We start from the raw sequence: 26,365 nt of genomic DNA, 5'->3' as shown, positions 1-26,365 counted from the left end.
AGGGAACTGCTTTGGAAGTGACTGGTTCAACAGATTAAAACCCTGTAGTTAACACCGTCTACATTGGAAGGGGCCTATAGACCTCGAGAAGAAGTATAAGCTGGAACAAGGAACTATCTGAAACTGAACTGACCCCACACTGCCCACAACAACTCCAGAGAAATTCCTAGATATATTTTACTATTATCAATTTTTTAATTTAAAAAATTTTTAATTTTGTAAGTCCTTTATTACTCCTTTAATTTTCATTTTTATAACCTACTATTACCTTGTGAAAGAAAAGATCCTATTTTTAAAGAAAATTTCATATATATTTTTTATAATTTTTGTGATTTTGTTTTGTTTTCATAATATTGTGTTTTTGAGAGTTTAACCTCTACTCTAGATTTTTAATCTTTTCTTTTTGGTATTTGTTATCAATTTTGTACCTTTAAGAATCCAATCTTCAGTATCCATTTTTACTTAGTGTGGTTACTGGCTTGATTTCCCTCTCCCCCTTTTGACTCTCCTTTTTCTCCCCCAGGTCACCTCTATCTCCTCCTTCCCCTTCTCTACCCAACTATGTGAATCTCTCTGGGTATTCAGGGCTGTGGAGAACAATTAGGAAACTGATTACTGACCAGATCTGTCTCTTTCCTTTTGACCCCCCTCTTCTCCTCCTGGTCACCTCTATCTCCTTCCTCCCTCTTCTCTTCTCTATATAACTCTGTGAACCTCTCTGTCTGTTTCAGGCTGTGGAGAGCACATAGGGAATTGATTACTGACTAAATTGTTCTCTCCCCTTTTGATTCTCCCTTTTCTCCCCCTGGTCACCTCTATCTTCCTCCTCCCTCTTCTCTTCTCCATGTAACTCTGCGAACCTCTCTGGGTGTCCCTCACTGTGGAGAATCTTTTCTCCATTAATCTAGATGTTTTATCATTGGTGCAGTATGGATGGAGAAGTCTTGAGGCTACTGTAAGAGTAAGACTGAAAACCAGAGTCAGGAGGCTTAAATCTAAAACTTGAGAACACCAGAAAACTCCTGACTCAGAGAACATTATTCAACAAGACCTCATCCAAAAGGCTCCACACCTACACTGAAACCAAGCTCCACCCAAGAGCCAACAAGTTCCAGAGCAAGACATACCATGCTAATTCCTGCAACGCAGGAACATAGCCCTGAGAATTAATATACAGGCTGCCCAAAGTCACATGAAACCCACAGACACCTCAAAACTCACTACCAGACACTTCATTGCACTCCAGAGAGAAAAGACCCAGCTCCACTCACCAGAACACCAATGCAAGCTTCCCTAACCAGGAAACCTTGACAACCCACTCATCCAACCCCACCCACAAGGAGGAACCTCCACAATAAAGAGAACTCCACAAACTGCCAGAATATGGAAAGGCCATCCTGAATACAGAAATCTAACAGGATGAAAAGACAGAGAAATATTCAGCAGGTAAAGGAACATGATAAATGCCCACCAAACCAAACAAAAGAGGAGGAGATAGTGAGTCTACCTGAAAGATAATTCAGAATAATGATAGTAAAAATGATCCAAAATCTTGAAAACAAAATGGAGTTACAGATAAATAGTCTGGAGACAAGGATTGAGAAGATGCAAGCAATGTTTAACAAGGACCTAGAAGAAATAAAAAGAGTAAATCAATAATGAATAATGCAATAACTGAGATAAAAAAACACTCTGGAGGGAACCAACAGTAGAATAACTGAAGCAGAAGATAGGATAAGTGAGGCGGAAGACAGAATGGTGGAAATAAATGAAGCAGAGAGGAAAAAAAAAAAAGAATTAAAAGAAATGAGGACAACCTCAGAGACCTCTAGGTCAATGACAAATGTCTGAACATTCAAATCATAGGAGTCCCAGAAGAAGAAGACAAAAAGAAAGGCCATGAGAAAATACTTGAGGAGATAATAGTTGAAAACTTCCCTAAAATGGAAAAGGAAATAGCCACCCAAGTCCAAGAAACCCAGAGAGTCCCAAACAGGATAAGCCCAGGGCGAAACACCTCAAGATACATATTAATCAAATTAATGAAGATCAAACACAAAGAACAAACATTAAAAGCAGCAAGGGAAAAACAACAAATAACACACAAGAGGATTCCCATAAGGATAACAGTTGATCTTCCAATAGACACTCTTCAGGCCAGAAGGGAATGGCAGGACATACTTAAAGTGATGAAAGAGAAAAACCTAAAACCTAGATTACTATACCCAGCAAGGATCTCATTCAGATATGAAGGAGAAATCAAAAGCTTTTCAGACAAGCAAAAGCTGAGAGAATTCAGCACCACCAAACCAGCTCTTCAACAAATGCTAGAGGATCTTCTCTAGACAGGAAACACAGAAAAAGTGTATAAACTCAAACCACAAACAACAAAGTAAATAGCAATCGGATCATACTTATCAATAATTACCTTAAATGTAAATGGGTTGAATGCCCCAACCAAAAGACAAAGACTGGCTGAATGGATATAAAACCAAGACGCCTATATATGCTGTCTAAAAGAAACCCACCTCAAAATAAGGGACACATACAGACTGAAATTGAAAGGCTAGAAAACTATATTTCACACAAATGGAGACCAAAAGAAAGCAGGGATAGCAATCCTCATATCAGATAAAATAGACTTTGAAATAAAGGCTGTGAAAAGAGACAAAGAAGGACACTACATAATGATCAAAGGATCAATCCAAGAAGAAGATATAACAATTATAAATATATGTGCACCCAACATATGAGCACCACAATATTTAAGGCAAATGCTAACAAGTATGAAAGGGGAAATTAGCAGTAACACAATAATAGTGGGAGACTTTAATACCCCCACTCACACCTATGGATAGATCAACTAAACAGAAAATTAGCAAGGAAACACGAACTTTAAGTGATACAATGGACCAGTTAGACCTAATTCACATCTATAGGACATTTCACCCCCCAAAAAGTGAATTTCACCTTTTTCTCAAGTGCACATGGAACCTTCTCTAGGATAGATCACATCCTGGGCCATAAATCTAGCCTTGGCAAATTCAAAAAAATTGAAATCATTCCAAGCATCTTTTCTGATCACGGTGTGGTAAGGTTAGATGTCAACTACAGGAAAAAAAAAACTATTAAAAATGGAAACATATGGAGGCTAAACAACACGCATCTGAATAACCAACAAATCACAGAAGAAATCAAAATATGCATAGAAACGAATGAATATGAAAACACAACAACCCAAAACCTATGGAATTCAGTAAAAGAAGTGCTAAGGGGAAGGTTCAGAGCAATACAAGCTTACATCAAAAAACAAGAGAAAAATCAAATAAATAGCCTAACTCCATACCTAAAGCAACTAGAAAAGGAAGAAATGAAGAACCTCAGGGTTAGTAGAAGGAAATAAATCATAAAAATTAGGGCAGAAATAAATTAAAAAGAACCAAAGAGACCATACCAAAAATCAACAAGCTAAAAGCTGGTTCTTTGACAAGATAAATAAAATAGACAAACCATTAGCCAGACTCATCAAAAAAAAAAAAGGGAGAAGAATCAAATCAACAAAATTAGAAACGAAAATGGATAAGTCACAACAGACAACACAGAAATACAAAGGATCATAAGAGACTACTATCAGAAACTATATGCCAATAAAATGGACAATGTGGAAGAAACGGACAAATTCTTAGAAAAGTATAACTTTCCAAAACCGAACCAGGAAGAAATAGAAAATCTTAACAGACCCATCACAAGCACAGAAATCAAAACTGTAAGCAGAAATCTTCCAGCAAACAATAGCCCAGGACCAGATGGCTTCACAGCTGAATTCTACCAAAAATTTAGGGAAGAGCTAACACCTATCCTACTCAAACTCTTCCAGAAAACTGTAGAGGAAGATAAACTTCCAAACTCATTCTATGAGGCCACCATCACCCTAATACCAAAACCTGACAAAGATGCCTCAAAAAAAAGAAAACTACAGGCCAATATCACTGATGAACATGGATGCAAAAATCCATAACAAAATTCTAGCAAACAGAATCCAACAACATATTAAAAAGATCATACATCATGACCAGTAGGCATTATCCCAAGGATGCAAGGATTCTTTAATGTCCACAGATCAATCAATGTGATATATCACATTAACAAATTGAAAGATAAAAACCATCTGATTATCTCAATAAATGCAGAGAAAGCCTTTGACATCCATTCAACATCCATTTATGATAAAAACCCTCCAGAAAGCAGGAATAGAAGGAACATACCTCAACATAATAAAAGCCATATGTGATAAACCCACAGCAAACATTATCCTCAATGGTGAAAAATTGAAAGCATTTCCCCTAAAGTCAGGAACAAGACAAGGGTGCCCACTCTCACCACTACTATTCAACATAGTTTTGGAAGTTTTAGCAACAGCAATCAGAGAAAAAAGATAAATAAAAGGAATCCAGATTGAAAAAGAAGAAGTAAAACTCTCACTGTGGATAACATGATCCTCTACATAGAAAACCCTAAAGATTCCACCAGAAAATTACTAGAGCTAATCAATGAATACAGTAAAGTTGCAGGATATAAAATTAACACACAGATATCCCTTGCATTCCTATACACTAATAATGAGAAAACAGAAAGAGAAATTAAAGAAACAATTCCATTCACCATTGCAATGAAAAGAATGAAATACTTAGGAATAAATCTGCTTAAAGAAACAAAAGACCTGTATATAGAAAACTATAAAACACTGATGAAAGAAATCAAAGAGGACACTAATAGATGGATCAGAAGAATCAATATAGTGAAAATGAGTATACTACCCAAAGCAATCTATAGATTCAATGCAATCTCTATCAAGCTACCAATGGTATTTTTCAGAGAACTAGAACAAATAATTTCACAATTTGTATGGAAATACAAAAAACCTCGAATAGCCAAAGCAATCTTGAGAAAGAAGAATGGAACTGGAGGAATCAATAGCCTGACTTCAGAATATACTACAAAGCTACAGTCATCAAGACAGTGTGGTGCTGGCATGAAGACAGAAATATAGATCAATGGAACAAAATAGAAAGCCCAGAGATAAATCCACGTACCTATGGACACCTTATCTTTGACAAAGGAGGCAAGAATATACAATGGAGAAAAGACAATCTCTTTAACAAGTGGTGATGGGAAAACTGGTCAACCACTTGTGAAAGAATGAAACTAGAACACTTTCTAACCGCATACACAAAAATAAACTCAAAATGGATTAAAGATCTAAATGTAAGACCAGAAACTATAAAACTTCTAGAAGAAAACATAGCCAAAACATTCTCTGACATAAATCACAGCAGGATCCTCTATGACCCACCTCCCAGAGTAATGGAAATAAAAGCAAAAATAAACAAATGGACCTAATTAAACTTAAAAGCTTTTACACAACAAAGGAAACTATAAGCAAGGTGAAAAGACAGCCTTCAGAATGGGAGAAAAGAATAGCAAATGAAGCAACTGACAAAGAATTAATCTCAAAAATATAGCAAGGTTATGCTCAAAATCCTTCAATGTAGGCTTCAGCAGTATGTGAACCAAGAATTTACAGAAGCATAAGCTGAATTTCGAAGAGGCAGGGGAACCAGAGATCAAATCACCAACATTCACTGGGTCATGGAGAAAGCAAGGGAGTTATATAAAAATATCTGCTTCTCAACTGACAAAGAATTAATCTCAAAAATATACAAACAGCTCCTTCAGCTCAATTCCAGAAAAATAAATGACCCAATCAAAAAATGGGCCAAAGAACTAAACAGATATTTCTCCAAAGAAGACATACAGATGACTAACAAACACATGAAAAGATGCTCAACATCACTTATTATCAGAGAAATGCAAGTCAAAACCACAATAAGGTACCATCTCATGCCAGTTAGAATGGCTGCCATCAAAAAGTCTACAAACAATAAATGCTAGGGAGGGTGCAGAGAAAAGGGAACCCTCTTACACTGCTGGGGGGAATGCAAACTAGTACAGCCACCATGGAGAACAGTGTGGAAATTCCTAAAAAAAACTGGAAATAGAACTGCCATATGACACAGCAATCCCACTGCTGGGCATACACACCAAGGAAACTAGAATTGAAAGAGACATGTGTACCCCAATGTTCATCACAGCACTGTTTACAATAGACAGGACATGGAAGTAACCTAGATGTCCATCAGCAGATGAATGGATAAGAAAGCTGTGGTACATTTACACAATGGAGTATTACTCAGCCATTAAAAAGAATACATTTGAATCAGTTCTAATGAGGTGGATGAAACTGGAGCCTATTATACAGAGTAAAGTAAGCCAGAAAGAAAAACACCAATACAGTGTGTTAATGCATATATATGGAATTTAGAAAGATGGTAATGATGACCCTATATGTGAGACAGCAAAAGAGATACAGATGTAAAGTACAGTCTTTTGGACTCTGGGAGAAGGTGAGGGTGGGATGATTTGAGAGAATAGCATTTAAACATGTATATGATCATATGTGAAACAGATTGCCAGTCCAGGTTCGATGCATGAAACAAGGTATGCATGAGGCTCAGGGCTGGTGCACTGGGATGACCCAGAGGGAAGGGATGGGGAGGGAGATGGGAGAGGGGTTCAGGATGGGGAACACATGTACACCCATGGCTGATTCATGTCAGTGTATGGCAAAAACCAACACAATATTGTAAAGTAATTAGCCTCCAATTAAAATAAATTAATTTAAAAAATAATAAATTAGGTCCCTCTGCTGGGTAAATTTAAACCTTTCAAAGAAACAATACCTCTTTCCAGACCCCCATGTAAGAAAAAAACAGATCCCCATGTAAGAATAAAACAATCTATAGCCACAGGGCCAACAAAGATAAACAATTGCTGGCAAACTACCAAAGTTCCTCTAGAGTATATGTATTCATTTAAGCAGCAGAAGGATAAACAGGACTGAAGGTTCTGCTTTGTTCCAGTCTCTGTGGCAATGTTCTGGACACTATCCAGCTGAAAAGAGCAAATATTCACAGCATGTTAAAGGAGTGAGTTTGAACCTTATTGGTTGAGGAAAATAGAGATTTGTGTGGCTTTCTTACTTGCTGGAAATTGTCTCCTATTTCTTCAGTTCTGGCTTCTGACCTCTTGACTCTACCAAGATGGGTCTTGAGTACATTACCCATGAGTTCCTAATTGCAAAATAGTGTTGACATTTTTAGGCTTCACTTTAATACATCTTTCTGCAACACTCAGCATGCAAACCACTCCATTCCCCCAAAGCCCCTCCCCTCTCAGGTCTCATGGACTTGTATGCTACCACTTCTCATTCTATCTCCTGTTAATCTTTCTCCATCTCCTTTGTGGAGCTCTTCTCTGCTTCCTTCCTAAAATGCCAGTATTCCAACTATCACATTCTCTTTAGGTAGAGTTTTATTTCCCCTCATACTTTTAATTACAACTTATTAAAAAAAAATTCTACAGTGGTTGCCAGGGTCTAGGGGAAGGAGGGAGAGGGAGTGCCAGTTTAATGAATATAAAGTTTCATATTTGCAAGGTGGAAAGTTCTGGAGATCTGCTTCACAACATTGTGAACATATTTAACACTGCTGAACTGTACACTTAAAAATGTTAAGATGACAAAAAACACATGTGTTTTTTTACCATGATAAATGTTAGAAAGATTATACATTCCAAATCTCAAATTTAGGATAATTTTTATTACAAGCAGCAGAACAGCCATTCTCAGGCTGCTATCCAAAAGTCTACAAGCAATAAATGCTGGAGAGGGTGCAGAGAAAAGGGAACCCTCTTACACTGTTGATGGGAATGCAAACTAGGACAGCCACTATGGAGAACAGTGTGGAGATTCCTTAAAAAACTGGAAATAGAACTGCCATACGACCCAGCAATCCCACTGCTGGGCATACACACTGAGGAAACCAGAATTGAAAGAGACATGTGTACCCCAATGTTCATTGCAGCACTGTTTATAATAGCCAGGACATGGAAGCAACCCAGATGTCCATCAGCAGATGAATAGATAAGAAAGCTGTGGTACATATACACAATGGAATATTACTCAGCCATTAAAAAGAATACATTTGAATCAGTTCTAATGAGGTGGATGAAACTGGAGCCTATTATACAGAGTGAAGTAAGCCAGAAAGAAAAACACCAATACAGTATACTAACGCATATATATGGAATTTAGAAAGATGGTAACAATAACCCTATATGCGAGACAGCAAAAGAGACACTGATGTATAGAACAGTCCTTTGGACTCTGTGGGAAAGGGTGAGGGTGGGATGATTTGGGAGAATGGCATTGAAACAAGTATATTATCATATGTGAAATGAATCGCCAGTCCAGGTTTGATGCATAAGACAGGGTGCTTGGGGCTGGTGTGCTGGGATGACCCAGAGGGATGGGATGGGGAGGGAGGGGGGAGGGGGCTTCAGGATGGGGAACACATGTACACCCGTGGTGGATTCAAGTCAGTGTATGACAAAACCACTACAATATTGTAAAGTAGTTAGCCTCCAATTAAAATAAATAAATTCATATTAAAAAAAAAGAAAAGCCATTCTCAGCACCCTGGCTAGCGCACTACATGGCTTCAAGATGGCTGCATGTTCGCACACATCTGGCCTAGTAAGCATTAAGGAACTCTCCCAGTAGGATCCAGTAAACACCCTTCTATTTCTCATTGACCAGAACTGAAACACCAGCCACTTTCTAAGCAAATGACTGGTGCAGGAATTGGTATCACTATGACCAGAAGAGACTATTCAAGCTGAGAGGCTTCTCAGAAACCTTTGTTGAGGCTGAAGTTGGACTCAACTTCCCAAAGCACATGGCTGCACAGAGAAGGATGAGGATGCAAAGTCAGACCTCTACCAGCAGGGAAGAAGAAATGTGGGGAAGATTTAGTTGGGCCACAACTGTATCTGTTACACTGATCTCTCCTATGAGCAACAGATACATGAGTACAACTGTTTCTGAAACATGTGCTCTATCAAACTTAAAATGTGCAAAACCAATCATTATTTGCACATCTTCTCATATTGCCCACTGTATTTGAGAACACTTCCACATAATCAAAAGCCTAGTCGAAAGCTTGGAGAAGTCTTCCACTCATTCCTTTCCCTATATAAACAATGATCTCCAATTTCAATAACCTTGACTCTCCTCTCATTTCTATTGCCACTCCCTCCTAACTCATTTCCCTTGTCTCTAGGCTGGCCTTTCCTAATCCGGTCCAGCTGCTAAGCGGATACTGACTAGAACAATGACTCTGAAGCACAGACCTGATCATGTAAGTCTCTTTAGGCATGATCTATATTGGCAATTCTTTGTCTGTGATGCCCTGATATCAGATGCAAAACTTTTTAAATAAGTAAGCGAAACTTCCTGGAAAACTATCCCAGAAAAATCCATGACCTGGTAAAGCTTAAAAAACTACTGACATAATGGATTTTAAAAACCTAAGATATTTAGTATGAAATAGAAGAACTTTTATGGTCTGTTTCCTACCTACCTCTCTAGACTCATTGATTGCATTTCTTTCCCTTACATCTTACCATTCCACTTAAACTACTTGCAGCTACTCAAGCAGTATAACTCATGCCTATGTATAAACTTGGAGAAGGCAATGGCACCCCACTCCAGTACTCTTGCCTGGAGAATCCTATGAACGGAGGAGCCTGGTGGGCTGCAGTCCATGGGGTCACAAAGAGTCGGGCATGACTGAGCGACTTCACTTTCACTTTTCACTTTCATGCATTGGAGAAGGAAATGGCAAGCCACTCCAGTGTTCTTGCCTGGACATTCTCAGGGACTGGGGAGCTTGGTGGGCTGCCATCTATGGGGTCACACAGAGTCGGACACTACTGAAGTGACAGCAGCAGCAGCAGCAGCAGCGTGTATAAACTAGCACTTCTTTCTAGCTTTCTTTCTTACTTTTTTTTTTTTTTTGGCCATGCCACGAGGCTTGTGGGATCCTAGTTCCCCAACCTGGGACCAAACTTGTGCCCCCTGCATTGGAAGCACAAAGTCCTAACCACTGGACATCTAAGGAATTTCTAAATTAATACTTCTTTCCAGATTACTTTTTCTGCCCTAATCCATTCAGAACATACCAATACATTCTTCAAAATCCAGTTTGTGTATCACTTCCTCTGGAAAGTCTTCATTTATGTCCCCAGAATATATTATTTCCTTCTATGTACCTTTATTTTATAGATTTTTTTCTATTTATAATACATTTGTCATTGTGGAGCATGTGTGCTAAGTTGACTCAGTCATGTCTGACTCTTTGCGACCCCATGGAGTGTAGCCCACCAGACTCCTCTGTCTATGGGATTCTCCAGGCAAGAGTACTGGAATGGGTTGCCATGTCCTTCTCCAGGGGATCTTCCAGACCCAGGGATTGAACCTGCGTCTCTTATGCCTCCTGCATTGGCAGGCAGGTTCTTTACCTTGTCACTGTAATATATCTTTACATATTCTGTTCACCAAACTGAGCTGTCCAAGGAAATGATGGTGTATTATTCTTTTTGTCTGTTCCCATCTTCTAGGAAAAAAATCTCAGTACAAAGTAGATGTTCATAAAGTATTTGTTGAAAGACACAACTGAAAAATATGTTTACTCACAGTTGATATATAATAATGGAATTGTAGGTTAACAAGATACTGGGTTTTAACCTGACAACTGCTTCCTTTCTCTTACGTAGGTTTGACAGCAATTGTTCTCAAACTTTACTTTGCACCAAATATATCAGTGAAGCTTCTTAAAAATACAGAGAGAAGCCTTGGGCCCAGACCTACTAAGCCAGAATCTCTGGGGCTATGGTTCTGACATCTGCTTTAATAAGAGGCTGCCCGGATAATCATCACACACATCAGAGTCTAACTCTTGCTGTCAACTACTGACAGAAATCACTTTCCATTCCAGAGCAAGGACCAAAGAAATATTCCCACTTTCTCCCCCATTGTGACCTTAGGCAGAAAGGTCTGTCACTACTTATGACATCAGAGGATAATCCATGTTAGTCACTGCCAACCTGCTTTCACTGAAGTTTACAATAGCTAGGCCATGGAAGCAACCTAGATGTCCATTGGCAGATGAATCGATAAGAAAGCTGTGGTACAACGGAATATTACTCAGCTATTAAAGAGAGGAAATGTAAATCGAACTTCAGTCCTGGAAGTCATTTGGACAGTTCCAGCTGAAGAGCCAAAGTAGAAAATTAACATTCCAGCTCCCAGAAACTTTATTTCCATGTTCCTTCTGGGCATAAATGATTTGTAAGTCAAATAGAATTGTTCTGGCCCTAGTAATTTTGCATAATGGCTCACAGCATGGTATTCTAGTTCACTTTTAGTATTATTTTTCTTTCATTTCCATAGAAGACTGGCCACATGATTCCCTAAGCATACCAACAGAGCCCCAGACCTACACACAGCCCCTGCCCAGCACACACATATATGTGCTGAGCTTAGTTGCTCAGTAGTGTCCAACTCTTTGAGACCCCATGGAGTGTAGCACACCAGGCTCTTCTGTCCATAGGGATTCTCCAGGCAAGAATACTGGAGTAGGTTGCCATGCCCTCCTCCAGGCAATCTGCCCGACTCAGGGATCAAACCCAGGTCTACCACGTTGTAGGCAGATTTTTTACTGTCTGAGCCACCTGGGAAGCCCTGGTTCTTATTTAGTTGAGTTTAAAATAAATAATTTATGTACATAATTCCTCACAAAAGAAAACATTTTAAAAGTCTATATGAGAGTATTTTCCATAGTCTCTCAGGCTATTAATTTTTAATGTAAAATTAGGTTTTATTCAAATCTAACCTGTTGAGTTCAATAAAAACTTCTTATAATATCAGGTATTAAGAAAGCACCTTTCAAAAGCCTACAGGTTTTTAATTCATTGGCTCACTTCTATCTTAACTTTATAGAAAGCAACTCAATAATCTCTCAGTTAGCATGCAATTCTGCAATTTTTTTTTTATGCTCAAAAGTGGTTAGTGAGGGTCATAGAGGGTACAGTGGGAAACTTCAAAAAATCGAGGCTGTTGCAAAGAGCATGCTGCTGCAGGCAAATTTGAAATGGAACACTGATTTTATTTTGATCAATAAATCCAGATAACACGGCATTACCATTCTCAAACACTGCAGTTTTTGCTTCATTTTAACTGAATGTGTCTTGTGGAATCTTGTTTTATTCCATAAGACAGAATGACATTTTTTTCCCCAGACAAGCAAGACCTATCTAAAAATCAATCTTTCAGCATGGCAAATACATTGTAAATTACAAGGCAATGTGTATACTAAGGCAAGTGTCATAGTTAATTTCAACAATTTATTAAAAGCATGTCAGGATTTTGATAATACCAAGGAGGTGAAATTTCTTACACAGCATGCCAGATCAGCACAGTTTTCGATTTGAGATTATAGGCCATTGACTAACATGTCATCAGGTTCACATAGTATCTATGGTCGATACACTCAAGAAATTAAAAGCACTCCATCTTGGGCAAGACATAGATATGAATGACTGAAACAGAAGACCTGAAAACTTTACAATTTTGATAAATATATACCTTTAATAGATGTTTTGATATATTTTCCAAGGAACTCAACACCTGCTTTAAAATCAAAGCTTCATGGGAACCTTCCAATGCTCTGGTGTCAACACGTCCCTTCAGTTCAGTTCAGTTCAGTCGCTCAGTCGTGTCCGACTCTTTGCGACCCCATGAATCGCAGCACGCCAGGCCTCCCTGTCCATCACCAACTCCCCAAGTTCACTCAGACTCACGTCCATGGAGTCAGTAATGCCATCCAGCCATCTCATCCTCTGTCATCCCCTTCTCCTCCTGCCCTCAATCTTTCCCAGCATCAGGGTCTTTTCCAATGAGCCAGCTCTTCACATCAGGTGGCTAAAGTATTGGAGTTTCTACCTCAACATCAGTCCTTCCAATGAACACCCAGGACTGACCGCCTTTAGAATGGACTGGTTGGATCTCCTTGCAGTCCAAGGGACTCTCAAGAGTCTTCTCCAACACCACAGTTTAAAAGCATCAATTCTTCGGCGCTCAGCTTTCTTCACAGTCCAACTCTCACATCCATACATGACCACAGGAAAAACCATAGCCTTGACTACACGGACCTTTGTTGGCAAAGTAATGTCTCTGCTTTTGAACAGGCTATCTAGGTTGGTCATAACTTTCCGTCCAAGGAGTAAGCGTCTTTTACTTTCATGGCTGCAGTCACCATCTGCAGTGATTTTGGAGCCCACAAAAATGAAGTCTGACACTGTTTCTACTGTTTCCCCATCTATTTGCCATGAAGTGATGGGACCAGATGCCATGATCTTCATTTTCTGAATGTTGAGCTTTAAGCCAACTTTTTCACTCTCCACTTTCACTTTCATCAAGAGGCTCTTTAGTTCCTTTTCACTTTCTGCCATAAGGGTGGTGTCATCTTCATATCTGGGGTTATTGATATTTCTCCCGGCAATCTTGATCCCAGCTTGTGCTTCTTCCAGCCCAGCATTTCTCACAATGTACTCTGCATAAATTTAAATAAGCAGGGTGACAATATACAGCCTTGACGTACTCCTTTTCCTATTTGGAACCAGTCTGTTGTTCCATGTCCAGTTCTAACTGTTGCTTCCTGACCTGCATACAAGTTTCTCAAGAGTCACCTAAAATTCAGGTCTTTGTTTCTATATTAATTGATCCCAGAGAATAAGAATGCATAATTCTATCTTTTCACTAGATCTTTAAAAACCATTCTTTCTTTCTTTAACATTGCTCAAGAACCCCACTTTTTGAAGCATATGTCATTCATTCATACTAAATACATCAACATATACCTTCTGTTGGAAAAGATTTTAAAAAGGAGAAGATTGTTTAGTAAAACATAAGTTGTTTTACTTTGCAGAGGAAAGGGGGCTGTTTATTTTGTCTCATTAATGGTTTGGCTGGTGATCAAGCTCTGGAATTTATAAAGAAAGCTGGTTCAAATGCCCAGCTTCAGGAATCTGCATTTCTATCCCTTTAACGTTCCCTCTTCTGTCTCTTCCCTTTCTTTTTTGGTGATCCTATGCACCCTCTTAGCTACAACTGCCCCTTCTTGGCTGATGATCCATTCTAGCTTGGACTTTTCTCCTAAACTCAGCCAGCTCTGTAGTTCCACCTGTGTATGGCACATCTCCACAAAGGTATTCTCTTCACAAATCAAAAATCAACATTACTGCATGCATGCTAAATTGTTTCAGTAGTGTCAAACTCTTTGCAACCCCATAGACTGCAGCCCGCCAGGCTCTTCTGTCCGTGGGAGGGATTCTCCAGCAAGAATACTGGAGTGGGTTGCTATGTCCTCCTCCAGAGGATCTTCCCGACCCAGGGATCGAACTCACGTCTCTTATGTCTCCTGTTGGCAGGCCGGTTCTTTACCAATAGCGCCACCTGGGAAGCCCTTAACATTTTACTGAAGTTCAATTTATTGAAGTTCAATAAATACTCATTTAAGCTAAAATGTGTATTTTCAAGATGTGAAAAACTGAATATTAGAATGGTTTATTAGATTATCTATAGCTGCCTCCTGGAAACAAACCTATTTCTCTAATCAATAAAACTTGAACTTTGTTCTTTGAGATGACTAACAAAATTGAAAAACTTCTGATTTATCAAGAAAAATAGAGAAGACATTTAAAAAATTATCACATCAGAAAAGGATGATTTTTGGTTCTTGAATTTCCACTTATTCCTTATTATAGATTTCAGCTTTCCAATGAAACTCCCCATTCTGTCATCAATTTTTCTTGAACATAATTTTTAGTTCTTTTAAATTCCAATATCTGAATCACCTGTGAGTATTTTTATTGTCTACTCTTTCCCAAGGTCCTATCTAGTAATAAGTCAGGGCATTGGACAGGAAAATTGTAGAGAAACTGAAAGGGCAATTCTTCCTCTAAAAGGCTTTTCTCAAGCTTCTAGAAGGCAGTTTTGAATAGGAGCAGAAATATTAACCAAGTCAGGGCTTAAGCTGATTGCGGTAAAACTTTCAATATTCCTCAAGCTGATCTATTTCTGATTTGCCCTTACTTCTTGTGTGTTGTTGTTTAGAGCTCTAAACTGAGAACCTGGGCACATTCACTTAGCAGACTTTATACTCCAGTTTTTGTCTCCCAGTACCATCAGATTTCTGATAACTGCTCTCTGTTCAGCTTCTCTAACTCCTGGTCAGCACTGCCTCATGGGCAAAATTGCTTAGAAGGTAAATCTCACTTCTCTGCAATTTTTTTTTTCTAGGATTATGACTGCTCAAATCTTGGCTGCCTTGGAAACCATACAATGCCTTCCAGCAGATGTTTTTCTATATTTTATCCAGATTTTCTAGTTGCTCTCAGGGAGAGGACTGGTTAACTCCAAGCCAGCCCATCATACCTGGAAGCCAAGATATATTTTGAAGATATAGTGACTAGGATTTGCTGACAAATTAGATGTGAAAATCAAGTGAAAGAAACTAGTTGAGAGTGACAATGGGGTCTTGTTTGGGGAGTCTTACCCTCAAGGAACCATAATAAGGGAGTTGTAAGTAGTTAAAATGGGGAAGGCTAGGTGGGGTAGATAGGCTTTGAGAGAAAATTGACAAACTCAGTTATGAATACATTTAAAGTGAGATGCCTGCTATATATGCAAGTGGTGATGCTGAGTAGATGGTTCAGTACACAAATTTAGAGTTCAGAGGTGTTCAAGATGAAAACATGAGTTCATGAATCTTCAGCCTGTGCTTTTGGAGTTTACCAGGTCAAGGCTAAGATTTATACAATATTGAAATGCAAAAGAGTGAGTGGCACTTAAAAATCTTAATGAATTTTTCCATTTTTATAGCAGGACTTTCAGATTGGAATATCTGAAGTAGAGCAAGAAAGCAAAGTAGAGCAGAAAGAGGCAGGATTCCACTTTCAAACAAATCCTACCACATTGTTTCTCTAAAGACAAACAACCATGATCACTTTATCTTCTCACTCAGATAGGAGGTTTGGCACCATTAATTCCCTTTTCATCCTTCCTCTCAAAGGACTCCATCTGTAGAAAGAAGCCTGATTATAGACAGAGTGGTCTGTATTAAAAGGGAAACCAGAGAGTACAAAAGTTCTTGAGAAAGAGAATTAAAAATGAGAATTTAAAAAAAAGGTAAAAAAAATACAAGGATACCTGAAAGTGAATAATCCATGAATTTGTAATATTTACTTATTTCCAAATGCTTAAATTAGGAAGTCAGGGCAAGAAAGTTTGAGTCTAACCTTACTTATCTATAGGGGATACACACCCTCATTAATTAGTAATGTGTGTGTGTATGCTCAGTAGCTTCAGTTGTGTCTGACTTTTTTTGACCCTATGGACTATATCCTGCCAGGCTCCTCTGTCCATGGGATTCTTTCAGGCAAGAATACTGGAGTGGGTTGCCATGCCCTCCTTCAGGGGATCTTCCCAACCCAGAGAATGAACCTATGTCTCCTGCATCTCCTGCATTGCAGGTGGATTCTTTACCCAGTGAGTCACTCACTTATTTAACTAATTAAGGGACTTTACAAAGAAGGAAAATAAACTTGCTTTTCTAGCTAAGAATCTCTACATCTGCTTTTTAAAAAGTCGGTATTTTTCTATAGGCCCCCTAAAACACTTTCATTTACCATTTCATAGACATTGTTACCTATAGAGACAGGATTCATCCAGGACAAAATCAGAATCACAAAATTTGAAGCTTAAGTAGCTGCATTTTTTAAACTTCCATTGATTTCAGAAAGCCTTGGTTAGCAACCATGATAATTTTCTGTCTTTCCTCATTATTGATGTTATTCAATCACTAATTGCTATGGACAGTGTTTGTGTCCCTTCAAAATTTATTTGTTGAAATCCAGTCTCCCAAGTGGGCTTCCCTGGTAGCTCAGCTTTTAAAGAATCTGCCTGCAATACAGGAGACCCCAGCTTGATTCCTGGGTCAGGAAGTTTGCCTGGAGAAGCTACCCATGCCAGTATTCATGGGCTTCCCTGGTGGCTCAGACGGTAAAGAATCCGCCTGCAATGTGGAAGCCCTGGGATCAATGCCTGGGTTGGGAAGATTGCCTGGAGGAGGGCATGGCAATCTACTCCAGTACTCTTACCTGGAGAATCCCCATAGACAGAGGAACCTAGCAGACTACAGCCCACGGGGTCGCAAAGAGTCAGACACAACTAAGCAACTAAGCACAGTACAGCACAGCAACCTCCCCATGGATGGTATCTGGAAGTGGAGCTTGGGACAAGTGATTAGGTTATGAGGTCAGAGCCCCCATGATTGGGATTAGTGCCCTCCTGAGACTCCAGAGAGCCCCCTTGCCCTTTCTGCCACATGAAGACAGCGAGAAGATGACTATTATGAACTAGGAAGTGGGCTTTCAGCAGACACAGCATCTGCCAGTGCCTGAGTCTTGGATTTCCTAGTCTCGAGAACTGTGAAAAATTACTGTTTCTTGTCTAAGCCACTCAGTCTATGTAGTGCTCAGTCATAGTAGCCTAAATAGACTCAGACACTAAATGAAGAGTGATCCAGAGCTTCCATCATCACTTGAAGGGTACCTATTCTCATCAGTTCTAGATTAGCTCAGAAACCTCATGCTCTTTCTCTTGGTTTCAACCTGACTATTTGCCAATATCCAGACCTGATGGAATAATCTTCCTAGAAGACGACATTGATCACATCACTCCTAGATGAAGAATCTACCATGACTTACTACCTCTCAAGTTACATTTTTTGTTCATAAACTCAAGTCTCCCTAAAATAAACCCATAATTCTTCATCTTTGCCTCTAATGTTAATCTCCCTAATGAATCATATAACAAAAATTAAATTCTGTTTATGATTTATTTAGTTTATAAGGTCTTCTTGTGATTTATAATACACCATTCTGTTTGTGTATAATGCATGATATAATTAGTACCAGATATTTAAGTTGACTTCCAAATCTTGCCACAAAGGCCATCTTGGAGAATATTAGGAAAACAAGCACATCATGACCTAAGCGTCAGATCAGAATTCTAGCACTGAAGCTTCAGCTTCAGTGCTAACCAGTTGCGTGACCTTGGGAAGATCATTGTTTCTTTAAGTCTCTGCTTTGTTATTTGCAGAATGCAAAGCTTGAATTCAATTACCTCTTAGGTCCATGTAACGCTAATGCTTTATGAGGCTCTCACCTCTCATAGAGAAGGGTGAACTAATGACTAAAAATAGATGGCATTAACGTACAAGTTCATGATTTTATAGAAAATAGGCATTTGAAGCAACTTAATAAGTTAATAATACTGTATTTAATAGATACATAAATTACATTTATTCTTATAAGTATTTTTGTTTCTTCTTTTTGTCATTTTGTGCAAAATGTGTTCTGTTCTTGCTTAAAATCTAAAACGGTCCACCTCTGTCTGATGTGTCTTTTTTACACAAACTCTAATATTTCCAAACAATTCCAAATGCTTTGAATCTGCTCACATCTGGTCACAATAAAGATAAAGCTGTGACAGTATTTCTAAAAATAAGTTAAAACCATCTGAGATGCCAAAAAGCAATAACCGCAATAACCATAATAATGGAGATTGCTTCATCTGCACAAAGGGAAATGCTGCAGATTTCTGCTTCTTGGTCATCATTACCTCCAAACTTTGATTATCCACTCACCCAAATTCATATGTTCTTTCAAGGTCAGGCTCAAAATTTCACTTCAGTAAATTTTTGCATTGTGCTATTAGTCCAAATTCATTAGTACTTTCAAGGTCAGTCTCAAAGTTTAGTTCACAAGCCCTTCCCTCCTATCATACCTTTATTCTTCTTGAGACAGAGGCCAGGCTTAGCTTCACTTTACTCCCTACCTATTTAAGACCTCCTTCTCCATGGCTGCACTGGGTTTCAGTTGCAGCGCAGGGGGCTTAGTTGCCCTGAGGCATATGGGATCTTAGTTTGTGTCCCCTGAATTAGAAGGCAGATTCTTCACCACTGGACCACCAGGGAAGTCCTCGATTGTGTTTTGCATTCTTCAGTTACCTTGTGATAATGGAAGGATTTGATTCTGTTCATTCTTTTTGGAGGAAAATGTAACTTTGTGATCAGATTTACAGCTAAAAGCAAGCCTCCTCTCAGTATGACACAGTGTTTCAGCAGCTCAAAGGTATTAGTGTTTAAACCTCTCATGCTCAATCTCGAATGAACTGGTGCCAGTTGGACAACCAGTTGACAACTGTCCGTCAGGCTACCAGTTGTGGCAATTTTCTGGAATATGTCATGGAAAGATTTTTCTGAGTCTTTTGGTGAGACTGGAGCCAAGGATACATTCACACAAAATACCCTGGACCCCATATGTTACAGGTAGTTCCAACATAAAAAGTATAAAAAGAACAAGGGACATCAATTTCTATAGCTGTAGAGAAAAGATCCAAAATCATTTGCTTGTTTTATCCTCCTTCATTTAAAATTGATTTTCTTGAGCACAACTATTTAAGAAAATCAAATTTTAGTGAATACACTTGTTTTATTTAATCCAGGGGAAAAAAAAAAACCTGCCCGCTTATAGAGTCCTACATGCTTCATAAAATGCTTTCTGAGTCGAGTTTTATGTCAGGGAATTTTGGAATGCAGATTGGCAAGTGATAACAGCCTTTGCACAGAGAAAAGATGGATAAATAGTCATGCTTGAGGAAAACAACTGAAAGGATGTCACTGTCCCCTGGTATAGGATGAAAGGTGAGTTATTTGCTAGCACTGGGCCTCCTGGAATTTGGGCAACAAAGAATACAATGAAGATGAGCTAAGGTCAGCTATTCCAGAGGAAACTAAATACAGGTTTCTTGGCAAGCAAGAGAAGCTGAGACTGTGGATGCTGACAGACTGGAAATGACCCACATGGCAAAAGCTTCTGATGGGCAACAGAGGGGAGAAAGACTCACCAGCCAAGCCTTCAATGGTCACGAGGCAGATGAACATTTGGAAGACTGATTGTTTTGCTTGATTCTCAGTTGTCTCTTTTTAGTCTTCAGATAAAATATGTGTATGCATGATATGCATGGATCAGGATAATTTCAATGGTTTGCCTTACATTCCCTTTCCCTTCTTTTGCTTTAAAAGCAGACGGCAGGCTCCTTGTTGGTTTGTTTCAGGAGAAGTTCATGTCAGGGTAATCTGGGCTTTATTTTCAGAAGTTTAGCACTGCGGGAGGAATAAGGTTTGAAAACAAAAGATGGCCTGGGCTGAATTATGAGCCCTTGGACCGGGAGTGGTATTATAATCCATGGTCACATTAAACTTCAAAGAAACTGGATCCTACATGGGTCTTCTGGACTGATCAGAGCCCCATAATCCAAGAATGGCATGGGAAAGGCAGAGTTATCTAATTGAAAGAGTAAGGCATGTTGGTGGGAGAGAAATTCCTGTGGTTCCACTTTCTTTCAATCTCTAAGCAGTCCCAAATCATCAGGCCTATTGTGGGGGATAGATAAGAGTATCCATACAACAGACCTTACTGTCCCCAGCCAAGGGGACAAGTAAAGAAGTATAACTGAGTTTTAAGAACAAATGGGTGGGAAGTACAGGCAGGACCACGTGAATTCAGAGTCGCTTGGCTGACTATCACTGAACATCACTCACACTCCTTGCTTAACAGCTTATAAACTTCAAAGATAAATTTAGGTTTTTTATAGTTAAGAATTATTTCCCTCATCATTTAATATTTTATTTGCAGCATGAAACCCTCAGACTTTACCCTGACCTTCCCCCTAAACTGAAATCGTCAAACAACACAAACCTCTAGCTTTGTTCACTGATTCACACTCCTCTCTCTACTCCTTAATGGTGTCTAACAATCTCCTTTAACATGGAAGAAATTTCTCTCACCTCAAATCCCACTGGACTTCAGCTTTCAAAACAAAACCCACAAAGTCCTCCCACAAGCTTCTCTCAACAAAGAAGCAGTCACTCTTACTATTTTCTTGAATGGAGGGAGGAAAAGAGGGGGTTTTTTTATTATAAAATTATAAGATAATGGCTTAATGTCAGAGCTATGGGAAGCAGAACAGGTACAGTTTCATTCCTCTTGAATGTTAATTCCAGTGGGTCTAACAACTGTATTCTAGGCTTTTCTCCTTTTAAATTTTCTTCTTGTCTCTCTTTTTGGGCTGAAAATATGTAGAGCCTTCTATGCCCTAGTCAACATTTTCAAAAATTTACTCTTAATAATGGACATTTCAGTTATACCCATGGTAGAAAGGTGACCAGTGACCATCAAGGCCTATCTGAAATTTTAGTAATGTATATGAAACTTGGGGAGGGGACACTCAAGGATAATTATAGTCACATTTCCCTGCAGTCCCTCAGGAAGAACTGGAACAGTGTAATTCCATTTTCCTCTCAGGGGAGGCAGTAGTTGTACAAATGGTCTGAAGAGCTATGCTTTCTAAATGGGAAACCTGACTCCATCAGAAGTATATGACTTGGGAAAATGCTCCTGGTCCTTCAGTGCCTGAAATCCCTCAGCAGCTGAGTGAAAATACTAATAGTATATGTTTCCATTTTGGGGGGATGACTGAGTTAAAATTTATAGACATTCATATTACAGAGGGCTTCCCTGGTGGCTCAGACTATAAAGAATCATCCTGCAATGTGGGAGACCCAGGTTTGATCCCTGGGTTGGGAAGATCCCCTGGAGAAGGGCATGGCAACCCACTCCAGTATTCTTGTCTGGAGAATCCATGGACAGAGGAGTCTGGCTCCATAAGGCCCTACAGTTCATAGGGCCCCAAAGAGCTGGACACAACTGAAGTGACTTAGCACACATGCACATAATACAGACGGAAAGGGAAAATCGAGAGGAAAGGACACTCCCTCCCAGAAATTTCACACATCACTTGTGTTTTTATGTTCCACTGGCCAGACTGGAGTCACAGGAATACTTCCAGTAGTCAAGGAAATGTGGAAACCATGAGCTGCCATTTACAGAGTTCCATTTCTCAGAGGAAAGGAGAATAAATATAGGAGAACAATTAGCACTTTCTACCAGAGGTATCTCTTGGAAGACTGAATTTGTAGATGGCGATTTGTTCCTACTACATAGGCTATTCTGTCTCTTTCAACAGCCTATACTGAGGTGATATGTGAGGTGAAGAATTTTGTTCTTCTCCAGGATGTAAGTAGTTCTACATGACCGGGAGAAGATGAACTAAGGAAGAAGATATTCCTAAATTTAGAAACCTTGCCTTCTACAAAAGAGTTTGAGCAAAGTAAGAGTTACCCAAGAATAACTTCACTGGATTAGCTAGCTGACATGGTGGACAAGGCAAGAATTATAACCCTGAATTTATAGGTGAAGAAAATTGAAGCTGATAAGGAAGCTGACAGCATTCACACAACTGTTCAAAGGCAAAGCCTGATCTCTTATCCATGACTTCTGACCACAAAAACAAGTGTTCTTTTCATTAAACCAAGTTTAGTTTTATTGCCTAGCTAAATATTAAATCATTGTTCACAGCACTTTTTAAAAGAAGAAATGGCTCTGAGGAAAGCAGTGTTGTGATAAAGTTGTATTTTAGGAGCTAAGCACCTGAATTCTGTTCTCAAGCCTACTATTACTTTTGTGACTTGGACAAATCAGTAGTATTTGTGTGCTTGACTTACCAGATTGAAAAATGTGAAAGCTTTGTAACTTTACTTAGTTCTACATTATGTGTCAGTACTATAATATAAGCTAGTCCCAGGCAAGAATCTAGCCTTCATGTAACAGACAGAGAACCACTTGTCACTCAGCATACAAAAATAACTCTATCATATGTGACCTGCTGGACTAGATGACCTCCAAGGCTTTATGGGAAAATTTTTGGATACCCAAGAAGCATCCAGAAGCACTCAGTAACCGACTGGTGAAAAAGGAAAGGCACCTCTGATTTATACTGCTTGGTGAATAAATCATTTGATACTTGTGGCAAGTGAACCAAAAGGAAATTGAGATATTCTAAAAAGCAAAGTGAATCAGAAAAGAGTATGAAAAAAGTTATTTTTTAATGAATTTAACTGCTGGTAATTAGGATTGGCAGTAGAAATTAGCATAAACACACTGTCCAAACGGTAATGCAACTAGAAAGTTGTTATAAATTCTTAATGCCCCTTTTAAGAATAGAAAATGACAACTCATCAAAGAACAATTCATCAGGGTTCATGCAGCACTGACCTGAGCGCTTCATTGCTCTGATCTGTAGAGCCCATTCCAATTTACTAGGCAAAATGCTTTGAGCAGAGAAAAGAGAATTTTCATATAGTAATAGTCAAGACTGGTAGGTTTCAAACTTTCTTGGCTGAAGAAAATTGTCCCATTTTTCAAAGGAATTAGTAGGCAGAAATTCAATATAAGAATAATAAAAATAGCAGTAACTAACACTGACTATTAGTATGTATTAATAGCAGGTGCTATTTTAAATTTATGTGTTATTTTATTGAAGACTCACAGCAGCACCCAGATATTGGTAATATTATCCCAAGTTTGCACCAGATGAAGAAAGTTTGTAATAAGGAGGTTAAGTAAATCATGACGATCACCCAAGTTGCAATGGAAGAAGCCAGGTGTCCATGACCAAATCTGCCCCTGAGCCCAGTTACACGCTGCTTAAAACAGATGTACCAGAGCTGTTCTACTAGTGCTGCCTACTATTCTAAATGAAATCTGCCTTCAGAACACCTCATTCATGGATATCTTGAAAAGTACTTGTGATTCTGTCCTTAGATTTACTAGACAGAAGTCTCTCCCTTTATAACTTAATATGTATAAACACATCTGAACCTTTTGTATTTAATTTTCCAGTCAGATCTAAAAGACAGTCATGTCTGAATGAGACAATAATCAATTTTTGGAAGCCTCCAATCTAGAGCAGAGGTACAGAAGTAGACAGCAGGTGTCCCATAATAAACATTCAAGGCAAGTACATGTAACTACAATAGGTGTCACATGATTGTAGGAGAGTAGTGACCTCATAGAACGCTGCTGCTGCTGCTGCTAAGTCGCTTCAGTCGTGTCCGACTCTGTGCAACTCCATAGATGGAAGCCCATCAGGCTCCCCTGTCTCTGGGATTTTCCAGGCAAGAGTACTGGAGTGGGTTGCCATTTCCTTCTCCAATGCGTGAAAGTGAAAAGTGAAAGGGAAGTCACTCAGTCGTGTCCGACTCTTAGCGACCCCATGGACTGCAGCCCACCAGGCTCCTCTGTCCATGGGATTTTCCAGGCAAGAGTACTGGAGTGGGGTGCCATTGCCTTCTCCATATAGAACGCTAGCGTTTATATACCGAAGAGTTGACCAACCACCATGGTGGCTAGAGAAATGCATTAAAGATGCAAAAGCTACGGTTTTCATTTTCATGTGGTAGATAACTCAACTTTAGTTTGTTTCTAGGCTAGTACTTAGACCTTGAATCAAAGTGAACTTCCTTGCAAGTGCAAAGTCCTTTTCTCTTTCTGAGGCCTTCTCTCTTTATCTTTCTTTGTCCCTACAAAGTAGAATGTATCTCCAAATCATAGCCCCCTATTTTGCAATAAATGCAAGTAACCAAGACAGACAAGATGAGAGTATGACCAACAAACCATCACGAAAATTCAACCACTCTGGGAGACACAAATCCAAACATCCCAACCTAACTATACATCAGGGTATATATTTTACTATATTTTTTTTTGTTCAAAAGACAGCATAATGCTGTATCCACAAGAACGCAGACCTCATACAGTAATAAATAAACTTCTGCGTGCTTTTAAAATGTCTTCTTATAATTCAACTCAGTAAATGTTTATCCAGCCTCCTGTCTGTCCTTGGCACCAGTGATACCAATATGACAGTGACACAGTGTCACCCAGTTGGTACAATCTTAGCCATCTTTGCTCATTTGTAAACTTTTATTTGTCAACCATTTGTCTCTAATTATGGGTGAAGTTTTTCAACCTTAAATACTTTTACTTCCACAGTGAACATCTCCAGTGCTTCTCCTGACATGGCAACAGTAAGGAGAAAGTATTACTCATTTCAGCATCTTAGAAGCAGCCTCAGAGGGCAGGTTCCCAGGAGAGGCTTAGGCAGGGTTTACCCAGTGAAAGTTTAATCAACTTCACTAGTGGTTGTGAAGCATTATTGAGCAATACCCACATAAAATGGGCTTCACAGGTGGCACACTGATAAGAATCCGCCTGCCAATGCAGGAGATGCAAGAGATGTGGGTTTGATCCCTGGATGGGGAAGATCACCTGGAGGAGGAAATGGCAACCTCCTCCAGTATTCTTGCCTGGAAAATTCCAGACAGAGGAGCCTGACAGGGCTACAGTCCGTGGGGTTGCAAAGAGTCAGACATGACTGAGCCAGCAAACACATCCACACATAACATAATCTTCATCTTTGGTATGTGTATTACACATGCTTTGGTATGTGTATTACAGAAGTTTTACTAGCAGGATGAATTGGCTGTTCAAAAAAAAAAAAAAGCTCTCTACTGACAACATTGTATAAATGAGATATATCTGATAGGTCAATGGTAGGAAGGAAGATCATGTTCATATTTAAATCTGAAATTTTCTACTTTATACCAGAGAAATGGGCAAAAAGATAGGATACATGCACTGGATAGAAAATGAGATTTCTAGTTCTAAACATCAGTCTCTTACAAGAAATTTTAATTATTAATAATCTTTTCAAAAAAATATAAACAAGGAGCATATACCAATTTATAATGATATCAAATTTGGCTTGAGATTTTGAAAGCCTATGACTTAGATATGCAACTGTATAACTGTTACTCCTGCTGTGATCAGAGATTATAAAACATGGAAGTGTGAGATTGCTATGCTTTACTGATTACCTTTTGCTATATTTAATCTTACTTTGGTTTTGTTTGGGGTTTGTTGTTTTTCTTAAAAAAAAAAAAAAAAAAAACAGGTCCATGTACAACCCCACTTTGGTGAAGTATGACTAGGACAATATAAGAGTTCATATTGAAAAGTATAATTGATAACAATAATTTAGTAGCACTTCTATTTTTAAAAAATTGAAAAAGCTGATGCACAGCTCTAGAATGCACAGAAGTTATGCAATTTAGTAGTCATTTACAAAGGAACATAAAAAATAAAGTACCCATTTTTCCCAAGAGAAATGGAAATGCAATTTCCCCAGCAAAATCTATTCATATTTGAATTTTTATTAGCTTTCTGTAATGGAAAGGCTATTAAATATATATTGTTTTGTGCTTCTGAATAGTTTTCACATCTTCTTAAGTGAAGACAAGATCAGTATTGCATTATGAAA

Source organism: Bos mutus, chromosome 4 (genome assembly GCF_027580195.1).
Source record: "Bos mutus isolate GX-2022 chromosome 4, NWIPB_WYAK_1.1, whole genome shotgun sequence".
Taxonomy (NCBI): Eukaryota; Metazoa; Chordata; class Mammalia; order Artiodactyla; family Bovidae; genus Bos; species Bos mutus.
Note: the sequence above shows the minus strand (reverse complement) of the source record.